Here is an 18,090-nt window from a genome sequence, read left to right as displayed (position 1 = left end):
CAGCGCTGTACATATTCTATTGTTTTGTCACTTAACTGTCACTCAAAGGGGCTCACAATCTAATCCCTACCATGTTTATGTATGCATCATATGTTTAAAAGCCTAGGGCCAATTTAGGGGGAAGTCAATTAACTTATCTGTATGTTTTTGGGACTCAGATTCTGTCAAGTTTTGAAATTGACATCCCATCTTATGTCATGTTGAAATGTGTATTACTCATAATTTCAGATCTACTGTGCGCCTTAAAATAATAAACAATTGATATTAGGCCATATAAATATATCTGACTTCTACCAGCATGTCCTAACATTTCAACATCCACACACTTCATCCGTTTAGAAGGGCCCTCCTAAAAAATACATGCATATACCGGTATATGCCAGCTGTAGAAAAATATCAAATTAAAAATATAGACAAATGTAAAACAATATGTCCAAAATTCATTTCTCAAAGGACTTCAATAGTCAGATTTCTCATTATTACTGTATATCAAGTGCTAATACAGTTCTCCAATTTAAAAAAAGCTACAGTATATACTCCAATACAATCAAAGCTACCATTTAATCTCAATATCATCCTGTTTCCACTACCAGTTCTTGTGCTCTGATCTGAGCAGAATCACTTCATAGTCTGCCAGTTCACAATTAGTGGGCTGATGATGGCTGTAGCAAATAAACTCTACTTAAAGGGCTTGATTCACTAAAGGGTGCTAACACAGTTAGCACGCCTAAAAACTTTGCACATGCAAACTAGAGTGCTAAGTAGTTTGCACGGCAAAGCTGATACTGATCGCGTGCTATTTTAGCGTGCGTAAAATTTTCCCCGTGTAAAGTTTTACGTGCACCGCTTCGCGTGCAATTTCAGCCGCTTTGCATGCAAAGTATGCTTATCACGCTACTTAGCACATGAAGAGGCTGATTTTGCATATTAGCAAGGCCAGTTTGCACGTGCTAAGTGGCTTTTCACTGGCCTGCTAACACTTAGCACGCTTTAGTGATTCAAGCCCATTGTCTGCTCCCAATTGGACCGCGTCATTGAGCTTCCTCCTGCCGGCGAGGTGTGCTCGGATCTCGGCTTTTATTGTAATTGAATAGTGTGTTAATCTTTTATGCACAGTGGAAGATTCCAGAGGAAGAGGTGTTACAGTGTTTCACCGCTTTTTAGCAGCATAGTCATTCATTGATGAGGGATTAGCTACATCCTTGTACATTGTACAATTTTAAAAGCTGAAAATGCATTTCATAAATGTTAATTTAATGCCAATGAGATCTGGGAGTCATAATGTCACCGAAGCAGCAGTGGGCAATGCCACTGTGAGAGAGTATGTCACGTCAGTGCTGCCTCTATACACCCTCTACCCCAATTTACTTTGCTCAGGCTTCCAGTCTTACACAGACATGCCCCCATTTACAAACTATATTCACGAGTAGGGATGGTCAATGAGATGCAAAGAAATCCAAGTTGATGCCAGCATATGGAAATTTCATAAAAACGGCCCAAGCAAATTCCACCTCAGGTCCATTGTCAAGCTGCATACATTTGCATAACCTTGCATCAACTGTGAATTATTTGCATTGAATTGACTGTTCTCATTCGGGGGCACGCTTATATATATTTTTCTTTATGACAGGCAGGGACTTTATTTAAAAGAAGCATTGGGAAGGAACTCTATTTATGCATTTGACTAGTACTATAAAGATAAAGCACATATAGAACTAGTCAAATGCATAAATAGAGTTCCTTCTCAATTTACACATCGCATCACATTCATAGTAAGGGTTTGTTTCTACTACATGTGAATTCCCAATGCAAATTTTAGTACTGGAAATGTACCCAATGAATATCAATGGAGTCTTTTCCATTGAATGTGAATTTTCGCATGCGTTACGATGTAGAAAAAATATGGATGGCATGCTGCAGATTTGTGCGCCCCGCTTCTGTTTCTCATGTAAGGATTGTTAGACGCATTTGAAAATTTGCATTAAAATTTGCATTATAACACGAAAATTCGGGGAAAATGCATGCGTAATGTAATGACCTAGTGGAAATAGGCCCTAAAACATAAAATTCCACAGTATTTACAATATCAAATATCTAAAGTGACAATAATAATTGCTTTTTTCCTGTCTTTAAACCTTATGCAACCGTCATTACAATTTCTTATTGAGACATTTGCTTAGAGGAGAAACAGCAGCCGTTTAAATATGAAAGGTGCAGAGATTCTTTTGACCTTGCCCCAGGACCTCATGGCTCTCAGTGCACCTATATCCATCAATCAGCAGTTATGTTTATTATTATAACTGATGGAAACCTTGAAATAAAATCTTTTTGGCTGCAATGGGTTGCTGTGCATGGTTGTTCTTTTCAAGGACTAGCTAAATAAACCTGAATGTGTTAGCACAGGCTTTGAACGTAGAACCCCCATCTACATGGTAGCTGATATTTTTATAACACCACAAGCATGATAATTATCAACACAGCTGCATGATAAATAAGAATTAGGCAAAGACGCAGGAACGAAGCCCTGGAGTCCTGCTTCCTCCCCTGTGCTCAGTCGATCGGCCAATTGAATGATCACTGTGGGAGACATCCCCAGGCACAATTAATGACTTAATTTTGAATGTGTGTATATGAAGCTGCAGCCTCCGTCAGCTCTGAAATCCTTCAGGGGATATGCTGAAGAAAGCACCAAGCAAGCCCATTTGACAGGTATCTCATTTATTTTCAAGAATCACCAAAATGTAAGCCTCAAGCTGGTTGAAACTATTGTTCCATATACCTGTCCTGTATTCCATCAGGTCTGCCTTTATAACATCAGCAATGATAAATGATCAAATAGGAGAAACGTCATCTATTATAAAAACTTGATTCTAATTAAAGAGGCACTATGGTGACGTAAAGTAGAATGCAGTAAATTATTCAGGATACTTTTATGGCAATTTTCCTGGTTTTAGCTTCAGAAACACTATATATATATATATATATATATATATATATATATATATATATATATATCTCCGCCCTTCCAGTGATACTAGCTGGGCTGTTCAATTATGCAATGTGCAAACCCTGTCTAAATCATTTATAAAGGAATATTGTGGAAGAAAATTATGAATTCCATTATATTCACTATGTTTCATCCTTAAAGGTAAGGACATAATGGGTGAAAATAAACTGATGAGATAAACAATAGTATCTATTGTCCTTCTCAAACTTTTTTTTTAAATCCCACAGTTTTATTTTATATTTAATTCTAGTGTTTAAGTTTTTACTGTTTCATTGTCTACACTCAATGACACCTTCATTGAAGTATGCCAGAGCTCAGATCTATGAACTATTAACCCTTTTTTATCTTTTTCCTGCTCAAAGAAGCTATTTACTGACAGGAAAGTGTTTTATGGCTGTAATTACTTAGTGCATGAAGGTTATGCTATAGTCCGACCCAGTCCCGACCTTCTACAGATAGCTGCACAGTTTTTCTGGTGTGCATCTGGTTGGTACAGATGCCCCTTAGCTTATCCGTGCACTTCTGGTTCTAATTGCCGACTGGGCCTAACATAATTGTTGATGTATAAAATGGCCGGATGAAGGGCATCCTACAGTCCGAAACAAACATGTGTCATTGCCTTAATTGTTAACTTCTTTATCACGTCAAGCCAGATTACTGTAATTGTCAGTCTCATGAAAAATCTCCTTTTTGGATGAACTTTATTGTTGCACATGAAGATTGATCTCACGGATTTATAAAAAGTTTTTTTGGTCTATTTTCGTACTTTTGCATATGTGTCAATAAAGTTGAACAAAGTTTTGTACTGCAAGATTGCATAACAGCTTTTTATAGTGTAGTCAGTCCTGACCCAGACAGAAACTGTTACTTGCATACCTGATTTTTTACTTTTTCAGGCATTGAAAGAAAAAAAAGGAACACAGCATAGTCATTTGTGTGCTTGACATTGTACATACACATGTCCATCTCATCATGTCACGTGTCACCTCAGTTGTCCTTTAAGTTAAAACACTGAGAGTTGCTATTAAAGGATAACTAAACACAAATAATGAAAGCAGCCTAGTATACAGCAAAGTCATAGCAATAATAATATGAAAAGCCCTACCTTTAAACATGAATACTGGAGAATTTTAATAGACTGGTGCTGAATGATCTCTATTTTATGTGTGTATACCTGCCCAATGATGCTGTTTAACAATCCATCATTGTAGATTATTAACCAGTGAGTGACTATTGAGCCCGTTATTCTTTATTCTGTACTTACCCCAACCACCACCACTGTATGCCACTTAATTGTGTGCTACTCCATTGTCCCTCCTCACCTCTCCATTAAACAAGCAAAGTCAGAAGGTAGGTTAGCGCACATTGTTTTAATGCAGTAACAATTTATTGCATATGCCAACATAGGCTTGACAATTGTTTCGTGGAACTGGGGTCCCCTTCTTCTGAAAAGTGCAGACAAACAATATCTCCATTAAACAGAACATGCTGCTCAGCTATAGCTGCAATGTTGCTCCTACAATCCTATAACATTTATTAAAGGAATACTATTGATTAAAGCATTTTTTTTAAATGTTGTATGTTGTATAGCGCACATTACCACAAGCACTAGGAGCAATTTCCTTCCTCGCACAGCTCTGCCTCTCTGCTGTAGAATCCTCAGTTTTAGATACAAAGTGTTGGGCTTTTAAAGGGCTAGACTATGTTCCTGTACAGGGGGTGTTGCTATCAACTCCTCAGTATATAGTTTAATAATCACCTTGCTGAAAGAATCTTATTCAGATGGTGGTAAGGGGTTAAAGATTCCAGCAATGTGTGTTCCTTGTCTTCTGTTCTCTGACTGATAAAGATCCTATTAATGCCTTTGTAAACAGGGGTTCTCCCTCTCATAGCAGCCTAGACAGTGTTGGCTAACCTTGGTACTCCAGCTGTGACAAAACTACAAATCCCATCATGCCTCTGCCTCCCTGAGTTATACTTAGATTTGTCATAGTATTGCAATGCCTCATGGGACTTGTAGTTCCACCACAGCTGGAGTGCCAAGGTTAGCCATCACTGGTCTAGGAAGTAGGTGCAGCCTGGAAATTAACATTACAAGCAAGCCAGTCAGTCAGTCAGTCGGTCAGGAAACGTGTATATACATCTCCCTGCTAGTTATATTAAAGCAATAATACAGCTCATCTAGTTACCTGTCACCTCCTCAGATCAGTCTCCTCCTCATGTCTCCTGCATGCTGTGAAACAAAAGTGAAGTATATTTGTGAGCTGTGTGATGAATGAAGGATTACTTTTTAAGTAGGAAGAGCGAGAACTGGGTGAATAAATAAAGTGCCCCTAGCACAAGTGGTAATGTGTACCCTAATATAGAGTATAAAAAAAAAGTTGTTTTAATTGATAGTGTAAAAAATTACAAATAGAATGTAAAGTGCTTGCGGCTTAAAGCTTTGGTACTCATTGCTTGTCAATAAATAATATAGGATCTATTGTCTTCCATTGTGCTTATATATACTCCTGTCTCCTAATATTGAGCCTCATAAACAAAAAACGGCCATCATTTCTTCAGATATTAGGATGCAGACCAGAGGCGCCAAAAGAGTAAAAGCACAATAGAACTTAAAAATGGGGGGAGACTTGCAATCACGACTCACCACCCATAAAAACCAAAAACCAGCATAAGACTCAATGTTCAGTAAGAACAAGAAAAATTTATTGGTACTCTCAGGTGCTACGCGTTTCACGGGATTATCCCGCTTTCTCAGGCAATCATACAGGAGTACAAGCACTTAGGGGTATGGTATGCACTTAGCGCCTCAGACTGCTTTTACTCTTTTGGCGCCTGTGGTCTGCATCCTAATAACTAAGTGATCCACCTATGGTGGCAAGGATTCTTCCTATTTTCCTTCTACAGAGAGCGACATCTTATACCTGAGTGGGGTCAGGTTCTAATTCTCCCCACTGGCATATGGAGTGGTTGCCTAGGGGCAACCCGTGTTTGTGAGTATAACTATTTGATAATTACTTATTTTAAATTGTTTGAAGATACCGCACAATTTGGGCTCTCGGTCTTTTGCTTTTGTTTTTAAAGTGTATCATTTCTTCAGAGAAAGTTTTTATAGCTATATTCTATTAAAGGTGAGACTTACAAATTATTATTGAAGAAATGCAGCTATAAAATGGACTGCTTTCTTTAGTTGATTTTACTTTCTTTATGTTTAAAGAAAACCCAAGGTGAACCTTGGGTAAAAAAGCAAACACCTAATGAGAGAAAAGTCACTGGATACTATATAGACTGCCTCCTCTGGTTCTCCGCCTCTGGACCCGCCTGCACATCGGAGCTATTCTTGCTAGAGCCCAGCCATGCTGCACCTGTGCAAGCAGGGCCATGGCCAGGAGCTACTTATGCACAAGCAGCTCTGGCTTTCTGTGCAGGCGCGATGACGCTCACACAGGTGCAGTATGGCCACGCTTGTTCTTAAAGAGGAGCGTGGTCCAGAGCTTGGAATCCAACAAGTTCTTGATGAATTCTTTTGGGGGGATCTGCATTAGGCAATGATGGACCCGAGGGCAGCGTGGGAAGCTTCTGTGGGATGACACAGTCAGAGTGCGAGTGGCTCAAGGGATGGGAGATTGTTCAGCTGTTTTGCATCCAAATGGATGCTTACTGTCCCGGGTCTCCCATTTAGTATTCCTGGGTATGCTATACACCACACTTCCACCATGAGCATGTCCAGCCATCAGTCAGCAACCATCAGATTGGTGAGTGCCTTAATTCCCTGCACTGCTTTTACACCCTAAGCAAGTGCCAAGGTTTTTTTTATCTTTGAAATATATGAGTTTGAGTATGATTGCACTTTAAAATTATGCCTTGTACACACGCTAAATTGAACCTGGCATAGGCAACCTTTTGGGGCCACCTCAGATGAGAATCTAGTATGTGTACATTTGCCCCAATCTGTTGTTTAAAGATCCAACATGCTGGATCATTAAAACCCCCCTTAGCCCGCTCACCAGAAGTCACTCCATGATGCACAACAATTGTTCCTCCTCTTAACTCCATAGCAACAGTACACATCACTTGACTATGCCTTAGCAACAAGCCAGTACAGCACTTGGGCCCTGAAATGTCTCTCTAGAGATCAAGTTCCCTAGAAGTGAAAGTCATTGGCCTCAATTCACTAAGATCAAGCTGGAGATAATAAGGCAAGAGCAAAATTACCTCCACACAGTGAGAGAGTTATCTTATCTCTTCATTCCTTAAAGAGGAACTGTAACGACAAAACGGCCCCTGGGGGGTACTCACCTCGGGTGGGGGAAGCCTCAGGATCCTAATGAGGCTTCCCACGCCGTCCTGCGTCCCTCGGGGGTCTCGCTGTAGCCCTCCGTACAGCCATGACGCAATATTTACCTTCCTGGCTCCTGCGCAGGCGCTCTGATGGCTGTCGGCGCCGAAGTAGGCGGAAATACCTGATCGCCGTCGGGTCTGCTCTACTGCGCAGGCGCAAGTTTCCGGCGCCTGCGCAGTAGAGCGGACCCGACGGAGATCGGGTATTTCCGTCTATTTCCGTGCCGAAAGTCGCCACAGCGCCCCCGCTGGAGCCAGCAAAGGTAAATATTGAAGCTACAGTCGGCTCTGTCGCCGGCTGTTCGGAGGGCTGCAGCGAGACCCCCCTGGGACAGAGGACGGCGTGGGAAGCCTCATTAGGATCCGGAGGCTTCCCCCACCCGAGGTGAGTACCCCCCAGGGGAGGTTTTTGTTGTTACAGAGTCTCTTTAAGTTACCTCCTCTGTAGTTAATTTACCACCTCTGTGATTAATTTACCTCCTCTGTAGTTATTTTCATACGCAGTTAATAAACAGCCTGTCTTTAACTTTGGAGTTATTTTAAGGATTGGAGAGTTAACTTAAAGACAGAAGAGTTAACTTTAGGTTTGCCTGAGCTAAAATGTTTCCTGAATACTACATGCCTTATTACCATGGTAACAGCTCTAGAAACGTTATTAACTAGCCGGGCGGTATGAACGAGCTGAGCTCGTCCACTACCGCCGGAGGCTGCCGCTCAGGCCCTGCTGGGCCGATTCTGATGAAATAAAAAGGAGCACATGCAGCCGGCACTTTGCCAGCCGCGTGTGCTACCTGATCGCCGCCGCAGCGTGGCGAACCGTCGTGTGCAGTGGCGAAAGAGGGTCCCCCCAGCCGCCGGAGCCCAGCGCAGCCGGAACAAATAGTTCCGGCCAGCGCTAAGGGCTGGATCAGAGGAGGCTGACGTCAGGACGTCGGCTGACGTCCGTGACGTCACTCCGCTCGTCGCCATGGCGACAAGGTAAGCAAAACAAGGAAGGCTGCTCATTGCAGCCTTCCTTGTTAATTCTGATCGCCGGAATTACGCTTCAGGAGTGCCCTCTAGTGGGCTTTCATGCAGCCAACTTTCAGTTGGCTGCATGAAATAGTTTTTTTTTTATTAAAAAAAAAACCTCCTGCAGCCGCCCTGGCGATCTTAATAGAACGCCAGGGTGGTTAAAGACAGGAGATAAGCTTAGTGAATCTAGGCCATTGTGTGGGTGTTTGTACCTTTAGAGATGGAATGGGAAATGTTGGCTGGTTTTCAGCTGAAATGTTTATTATTATTATTATTACATACTAAGTGATGTAACAGTTTTGAGCATTTGGGCGCAATCATTTGACCATGCTTCTCGGATTTAATGATGGTAGCAGATAAGCTAACCCTGATTTCATCTCTTGCAAGAGAGACCTGACTGGCCTGAAAATGGTTCCACTTTTTTATCTGACACATAATCTTAGCAAATTCATTTAATGACATCTAACAACCATATTTTAGTGGCTGGATGGCTGGATGTAGTGGCTGGATGGTGTACTGGTTAAGGGCTCTGCCTCTGACACGGGAGACCAGGGTTCGAATCTTGGCTCTGCCTGTTCAGTAAGCCAGTAATTCAGTAAGGAGTTCATTGGGCAAGACTCCCTAACACTGCTACTGCCTACTGAGTGCGCTCTAGTGGCTGCCTCACAAGCGCTTTGAGTCCGTCAGGAGAAAGGCGCTATACAAATACTGCCATTATTATTATTATATTTTTAGAATATGTACATGTTTCCTGTAAACAAACTGTCCTTGTTTTCCCCTGAATTTCTGTAAGGCAGCTGTTAGAGAACAAACGATTGCAACCAGATAACTTATGCAGTAGTCATTTTCAAGCTTCATCCGCTGACCTCCTTATCTTTTCCATTCATTAGACTGTGTACGGTTTGCTTTACATGGACTGCCACCAAGTATAGATTGAATTTCTGTACAAATTAATTCCCCATCAGATAATGATCAGAGAACCACAGGCTGAGCAAAAAGCACAATGAGACAACATATATACGGTATATACTGTATATGTGTGTATGTATATATACAGGATCTTCTCAAAAAATTAGCATATTGTGATAAAGTTCATTATTTTCTGTAATGTACTGATAAACATTAGACTTTCATATATTTTAGATTCAAATACACACAACTGAAGTAGTTCAAGCCTTTTATTCTTTTAATATTGATGATTTTGGCATACAGCTCATGAAAACCCAAATTTCCTATCTCAAAAAATTAGCATATTTTATCCGACCAATAAAAGAAAAGTGTTTTTAAAACAAAAAAAAGTCAACCTTCAAATAATTATGTTCAGTTATGCACTCAATACTTGGTCGGGAATCCTTTTGCAGAAATGACTGCTTCAATGTGGCGTGGCATGGAGGCAATCAGCCTTTTGCACTGCTCAGGTGTTATGGAGGCCCAGGATGCTTCGATAGCGGCCTTAAGCTCATCCAGAGTTTTGGGTCTTGCGTCTCTCAACTTTCACTTCACAATATCCCATGGATTCTCTATAGGGTTCAGGTCAGGTGAGTTGGCAGGCCAATTGAGCACAGTAATACCATGGTCAGTAAACCATTTACCAGTGGTTTTGGCACTGTGAGCAGGTGCCAGGTCGTGCTGAAAAATGAAATCTTCATCTCCATGAAGCTTTTCAGCAGATGGAAGCATGAAGTGCTCCAAAATCTCCTGATAGCTAGCTACATTGACCCTGCCCTTGATAAAACACAGTGGACCAACGCCAGCAGCTGACATGGCACCCCAGACCATCACTGACTGTGGGTACTTGACACTGGACTTCAGGCATTTTGGCATTTCCCTCTCCCCAGTCTTCCTCCAGACTCTGGCACCTTGATTTCCGAATGACATGTAAAAGTTGCTTTCATCTGAAAAAAGTACTTTGGACCACTGAGCAACAGTCCAGTGCTGCTTCTCTGTAGCCCAGGTCAGGCGATTCTGCCGCTGTTTCTGGTTCAAAAGTGGGTTCATGCTTCCATCTGCTGAAAAGCTTTACGGAAATGAAGATTTAATTTTTCAGCACAACCTGACACCTGCTCACAGTGCCAAAACCACTGGTAAATGGTTTACTGACCATGGTATTACTGTGCTTAATTGGCCTGCCAACTCTCCTGACCTGAACCCCATAGAGAATCTGTGGGATATTGTGAAGAGAAAGGTGAGAGATGCAAGACCCAACACTCTGGATGAGCTTAAGGCCGCTATCGAAGCATCCTGGGCCTCCATAACACCTGAGCAGTGCCACAGGCTGATTGCCTCCATACCACGCCGCATTGAAGCCGTCATTTCTGCAAAAGGATTCCCGACCAAGTATTGAGTGCATAACTGAACATAATTATTTGAAGGTTGACTTTTTTTGTTTTAAAAACACTTTTCTTTTATTGGTCGGATGAAATATGCTAATTTTTTGAGATAGGAAATTTGGGTTTTCATGAGCTGTATGCCAAAATCATCAATATTAAAACAATAAAAGGCTTGAACTACTTCAGTTGTGTGTATTTGAATCTAAAATATATAAAAGGCTAATGTTTATCAGTACATTACAGAAAATAATGAACTTTATCACAATATGCTAATTTTTTGAGAAGATCCTGTATATATATATATATATATATAGAGAGAGAGAGAGAGAGAGAGAGAGAGAGAGAGAGAGAGAGAGAGAGAGAGAGAGAGAGAGAGAGAGATTGTCCATGGTTAGACTAGACCATGATTGCCCTCGCTCAATGTAATCCACATATATAATTAGCTTAACTAAAACCTGCTGTGAAAAAAGATGTATGATTTAATGAATTGTATGTATAGTTCAGATAATGAATAGAATATTAGTAGCAAAGAAAAGAGTCTCATATTTTTATTTTTTCTTATATACCTTGTTTTATAATGTTGCATCTTACTGTCATATTTGCAGTTTACAAACCACACTCTGTATTTTAATCTAAAAACCATAGCACAGCTAATAAACTTTGAACCTTCCTGCAGTAAAGCCTTATGTGTACCTGTGTCCCACTGTTTTTTGGCTGTTTAAGTGCTTCAGAAAACAGGACTGTCTTTGACCCAAGTTGGGTCAAAGAGCTCAGAGAAGCTCTTTTGCATAGATAACAACTAAAGTTTCTTAACTCTTACTATGCTGTAAAACAATATGAGACTCTTTTCTATGCTACTACTGTTTCATTTCTTACTTGTACTACCGATACAATTCATTTTCTCATATGTTTATTTTTGCTTCAGGTATGTTTTAACCTCTAGCCAACCGCGTCACGCCGACGGGCGTGGCTGCAGTGGCAGCCCCAGGACCGCCTAACGGTGTAAAGTCCTGGGGCTCTGTTTTGCAAAATATCGCTGCGCGCGCATGTCCTACTCGGTGGGTGGAGCAGAGCTATTGCTGCTCGGGAGACTGTTAGACGGCATAATCACTGTCTAATTACTGGTACAGCTCTGCGATCAGCATAGGCTGAAGCCTATGACAGCTGATCACGCTGATTGGCTGGCGGGGAGAGGGAGGGAGCAGGGCGACAAAAAAAATGGTTATTTTTATTTAAAAAAAAGTTAACGTAAATATTGATTTTAAAAAAATAAACACAGGGGGGGGGCAATTAGACCCCACCAACAGACAGCTCTGTTGGTGGGGAGAAAAGGGGCGGGGGAATCACTTGTGTGCTGTGTCGTGTGGCCCTGCAGCTTGGCCTTAAAGCTGCAGTGGCCAATTTAATGAAAAAGTGCCTGGTCTTTAGGGGGGTTTAACACTGCGGTCCTCAAGTGGTTAAGTTGATCATACTCTATGACAACTCTGAATGGAAGTGGTGCATGATGTGGCGTCTGCCCGTTTTTGTTTGAACGGCATTCCACTGGAACATAGCTTGATTGTTATTCCTGATGTGTTCTATGTATAGGTGTGTTGCATGTATGGTATAAGGTTCCCTTTCTTCCATAAGAAAAAACTATCTGTGTGTGACAACGAGCACATCTGACCCTTTCCACTGTTAATAGCAGTTCTTTCTAGCAATGTGTGACATCTCTTACAGCGGTTGGGTCACATAGGCTACATTTGGGTTATGATGGAAAATCAATCCTGTAATGAGGAGCTGCTATTTGGCAACAACAACCCTCACACACACATAGACGAGTGCAAGGAGTTTGTGTTTGCTGTTTCTATTAGGCTGGAGTGTATCTGACACTCAGGCAGAAGAATTTCACAGCACTGGATTTCTGCTATCTGTTCTCTTAGGCAAACACAATTTCCTGCATCCATAGAGAACATTTGAGGTTTTCAGTCCACCGTTCCCATTTTTTTAAAGAGCTATATTAACTTGTACTGTCTGTGCTGTGATAGCAGCTCTGTACAGCTCCTGCCCCAGTAGTGCAGCAGTGACATTGCCAGGTCATGGCCATAATCGACATTCCAGACCTGGAGGCAAAACACAAGTAACAGATCTGCTTCTTTACATCTAGAACTGGACCACTAGCAGAATGGGGAAGGGGAATGTACTATTTACTCTTGTGGCATTGTGGTATGAATGAATAAGTCAGCAAAGGTTCTTCTCATGAATTAATGATCAATGAAACCTCAGAATTTGCAGAGCCAGAGTACTGTGCTGGCTACGTCAGTTGCCCTGAGCCAAGGCCTATACACCCTGTGCCAGAATCTACCCAACATCTCACAGCAGCTACATATTTCTTACAAGAACAGAAGGTAAAACAAAAAGGCTTAAATTTGTATTCAGAATAAAAACAGCATTGTCTAAACATAGATACAATGAGAAAAAAAATGTTTTAATTGCCAACATTTACAAAACTGTCTTGTTTATTCCTATTTGTGGAATGAAATAATTATTATAAAATCACTTTGACAGTTACTATTTTCATTCATTATTTTAAAGAGGAACTGCAGTGACATATAGGAGAATACAATAAATTATTCAGGATACCTACTGGATACCTTCCTGGATTCAGCATAAGAAGCACTTCCTATATCTATATATTGATGTAAAGCATCCATTTGGTATGTGATGATCCTGCCCTTCTAGTGAGGCTGATTAAATATGCAGTATTTGTTGGGGTAATAACAACATTATTAGTTAAACGGCATTATATTAAACCAACCACAAGATGTCACTGCCTGTAAAATGTGGTGATGCTCACTATGGTATTGTGATTTCCTGTATTACCTCTGTGTTTCCCTCTGTTCTAAGTAAGCTGCATTACCTGACGGTGGTGTATGATTTGTCTCTCCATGTTTTTCTTCAGTGAAGTGTTCTAACTTGTTATACTGTGTACCTATCTGCGTGTACAGACCACTCTGCTCCATCAATTTTCATTACAGTTTGATGGTAGAAAAAAACAAAGTCTTGTAAAAGAAATACCTTTTAATGGCTAACTGATAGTTAAATAATGCAAGCTTTCTGGGATCTAGTCCCCTTCTTCAGGCATATTTCCAGATGTTAGCTGTAGTAAAACACTGATGCAGGGAAATAGCAAACACGAAGATGGCAGTTGTGCTGGTTGCTGTTTAGCAGTTAGATGTCAGGTAATCAGCAGGCTGGAGCCAGTGAGCTCATGCGAGCAAACATGAAATCTAGCAAGTTTCTGAAGGTCATGAAGCCAAGTCAATCATGTTACATAAGGAGTCATGAATCCTGTTCCACAATTTAACCCTTCTGTTAATGTCTTGAACATTTTCATAAATTTGTACTCAGAAATCTTACTTGCTTGTTCATTTTTGAAGTTTCCCTTAAAGAGAACCTGTACTGAGTAAAAATATTTAAAATAAACACATGAGGTAACTTCAAATGAACATTACATAGTTACCTTGCCATCAGTTCCTCTCAGAAGCTCACCATTTTCTTCTGACAATAATCCCTTCCAGTTCTGACAATATTTTGTCAGATCTGAAATTTATCAGTTGCTGTCAGTAAAATATCAGTTGCTGTCAGTTATAGCTGAGTGGACAACTGATGTACCAGGTAATGTCCATGTTTCTCTATGGCTCAAGTGGGCGATGTTACAGTTTAACTGTGTGCTGACCAGAAAGCTGTTATGGGGTTATGGCCATTTTCAAAATGGAGGACGGAAAATTCCCTTGATCACAGTGAACAAACAGGACGCGGGACAGGAGAAAGACACTGAGGAGTAGACTACATGGAAGGTAAGTATGACTTGTGTATGCTTAGTTTGACTTTTAATTTTCAGTTCAGGTTTTCTTTAGGCTAATTTCACACCAGGACGTTGCGTTAGAGGGGGCGTTAAGGTCGCATAACGTCCCCCTAACGGAACGCCTGGTGGTGCTAGATCTGGACGTCAGAGTGAGCCGCGTTGTGCAGCTCACTCTGGCGTCAGTGATGCCGTGATGCGCACTCTTGTGCGCATGCGGCATCACGTGGTCCCGCCGGCCAATCGCCGCACAGAGCGGCTGCTCCAGGAAGTAAACACTGCACGTCATAACGTGCAGTGCATATTAATTAGCCATGTGCCTGGCCGCTCTCCGCTCCTCCCCAACATTACTGAGCATGTGCAAGCAGTCTAACGCGGCTCAGCCGCGTCCAAAGTACTGCATGCAGTACGTTGTCTTGTGACGCAGCGTTGCAATGTAACGCAACGTCCGCACTGTGAACAGCCCCATTGATTTTTTATTACTGTGCGGTGGGCTGCGTTACAGGCTGCTCTAACGTGCGCCTGTAACGTCCCACTGTGAAACCAGCCTTAAGAATAAGTACTTTGAGATCTTGCATGCTGTGTCCTGGTTCACAGAAGTGATGGCCCACTAACACGGTACTGAAACATTTTTACTACTACATTACAGTTTGAGTAATTGTGATTTATGAAGACTTTTATTAGTTCAGTTATTGCAGTTGTACTACCAAGCAAATTATATTGTGTGACTTCATATCTACACAGTCACCATCATTACACTGCGATAAAGGTTCTTCATTTTTTATTTACTTCCTTGATAATGCCAACAAAATATCTAATATTTCTTGCTTTTGAGACACAGAATTGGGTAATAATCAGATAAGTCATTGACGAGACAGTGTTTACTTCAAATTGCCGAGATGACCTTGGGTCCAGGCACGCAGACATGTTTTTACCATTCAATTACATCTCAAGCCCAAACCAGTCAGTGCATGTGCCGCTATGGCGTGTGTACATAGAATGTGTCCTTGTTTGTAACAAGGATGTCAAGAGCACTTCTTAATCCTCCTTAATCTTTAAAGAGGATATTTGTACAGGGAAGAGTGAAAAACTTTCTAAATAAACTTTCACCAGGTCAGACGTGACAAAAGGGATTTTTTTTCTAGCTTGCTTTTTGTTTTTTTATTTATTTTTGCTTTATTTTTTCTTGCTACAAACATTTCGACTGAAATCAGGCCCACCAAAAAATGTAAATAATTGTTCAAAGGCAGCCAATACTTTTTACATACCAACAGGACAGATATGGGTGCATTTTGTTATTGTTTTTTTTTTTTCATATGCAAAACTGAAACGTGCTATCCATAATTAACAAATGCCTAAATCACGCCTAAAGTGAGTGTTTATGAGGAAATAATCATCTATATCCCAATGTAGATTGCCTGGCTGTCCCGCTGATCCTCTACCTGTAATCCTTTTAGCCATAGACCCTGAACAAGCATGCAGATTAGATGTTGCTGATTGAAGTCTAACTGGGTTAACTGCATGCTTGTTTCAGGTGTGTGATCCAGACACTTCTGCAGCCAGATCAGCAAGACTACCAGGCAACTGGTATTGTTTAACCCCTTCCCGACCATCTAACGCCGATTGGCGGTGGGAGGGTGGCAGCTACAGGACCGCCTAATGCCGATTGGCGGTGGGAGGGTGGCAGCTACAGGACCTCCTACCGCCGATTAGTGGTGGGAGGGTTGCAGCTACAGGACCGCCTAACGCCAATTGGGGGTGGGAGGGAGGCAGCTACAGGACCGCCTAATACCTATTAGCGGTGGGAGGGTGGCAGCTACAGGACCGCCTAATGCCGATTGGCGGTGGGAGGGTGGCAGCTACAGGACCGCCTAATGCCGATTGGCGGTGTGAGGGTGGCAGCTACAGGACCGCCTAATGCCAATTAGCGGTGGGAGGGTGGCAGCTACAGGACCGCCTAACGCCGATTGGTGGTGGGAGGGTGGCAGCTACAGGACCGCCTAATGCCAATTAGCGGTGGGAGGGTGGCAGCTACAGAACCTCCTACCGCCGATTGGCATCAGGTCCTGTGGGTGGTGATTAGCGGGGATCACGTGGATGTGCACCCTTCCCCACTGAGTAACGGAGCTCCACCATGATCGGAGCTGGCAGGCTATTAGGAGAAAAAAATTATTTCGTACAGTGCTGCGATCTAGCGCAGCACTGTACTGGGCACAGCTCTGTCACTTGGCTGTCCCCTGGAGTGGCTCACAATTGGATCCCTCTCATAGGCTGATGCCTATGAGAGGTGATCCTAGTGCTGGATCTCGGAGGGAGGGAAATTAAAAAAGTAAAAATAACAATTTAATTTAAAAAATACTTTTTTTAATTAATTAATTAAAAAAAAATATTGAGGAGCAATTCGATCTTACCAACAGAAAGCTCTGTTGGTGGGTTCTGTTGGTGGGCAGAAAAAGAGGTATGATTTATTTGGCCGCTAGGTTGTATGGCCGAGCAGTAAACTGTTAAAGCTGCAGAGTGCTGCATTGTAAAAAATAGCCTAGTCACCAGGGGGGTGTAAGCCAGGTGGCCTTTAAATGGGATCTGATGGAATAATTAAAAAAAAAATGATGGTACCATTCATACTTCCCTATCTCTTATGCTTATTCTTTAATATATAGTTACTCTGCAGTTTTGGTGAAGCATGGGCACATTATCTTGAGTCTCGAGACAAAAGTAATTCATTCATTGAAATATGTGTTTGACAAAATATAGAATAAATAAATATTCTCTTCCTTTAAAAAAAATGAAAACATGAAAAAAAATAATAATGATGCAATATGGCTATAATTATTCATCACCTTAGTGAATTCAAAATTAGATTTTACCCATGAGGTAAATTATCAAACGTTTGATAAAGTGTTTGATAAAGCTTAGTGAATTGAGGCCAATGTCCTGAGTGGTGCTATTTCTAAAGGGTTTCTTTTCTTTAATTGTATATATGCTGTATTTGACCCTAGCACACTGCAGGCACATGCAGGAGTAGCGGACACACCCTCTTATCCCTCTGTTTTGGAAGTCAAGGTAACCATACATGTATAGATGGCCACCAGGGGGATCTACAATGGAATGCAAAAGTTTGGGCAACCTTGTTAATCACCAAGATTTTCCTGTATAAATTGTTGGTTGTTACAATAAAAAATGTCAGTTAAATATATCATATAGGAGACACACACAGTGATATTTGAGAAGTGAAATGAAGTTAATTGGATTTGCAGAAAGTGTGCAATAATTGTTTAAACAAAATTAGGCAGGTGCATACATTTGGGCACCACAAAAAAGAAATGAATTCAATATTTAGTAGATCCTCATTTTGCAGAAATTACAACCTCTAAACATTTCCTGTAGGTTCCAATGAGAGTCTGGATTCTGGTTGAAGGTATTTTGGACCATTCCTCTTTACAAAACATCTCTAGTTCATTCAGGTTTGATGGCTTCCCTCTCTTTAACTCACACTGCAGATTTTCAATTATATTCAGGTCTGGGGACTGATATGGCCATTCTAGAACATTGTA

The 18,090-nt window shown here is 41.4% G+C and overlaps 1 protein-coding gene across 6 annotated transcripts in view; it reads left to right on the top strand.

Annotated features, from left to right (window-relative positions):
- The window catches only part of GRIA3 (glutamate ionotropic receptor AMPA type subunit 3), a 604,867-nt gene that overhangs the window by 155,408 nt on the left and 431,369 nt on the right, over nt 1-18,090 (top strand). The window lies entirely within an intron of this gene.

This window comes from Hyperolius riggenbachi, chromosome 8 (assembly GCF_040937935.1).
Source record: "Hyperolius riggenbachi isolate aHypRig1 chromosome 8, aHypRig1.pri, whole genome shotgun sequence".
In the NCBI taxonomy this organism is placed as follows: domain Eukaryota; kingdom Metazoa; phylum Chordata; class Amphibia; order Anura; family Hyperoliidae; genus Hyperolius; species Hyperolius riggenbachi.
The sequence above is the reverse complement of the archived record's forward strand: the minus strand, read 5'-3'. Positions and strand labels throughout refer to the sequence as shown.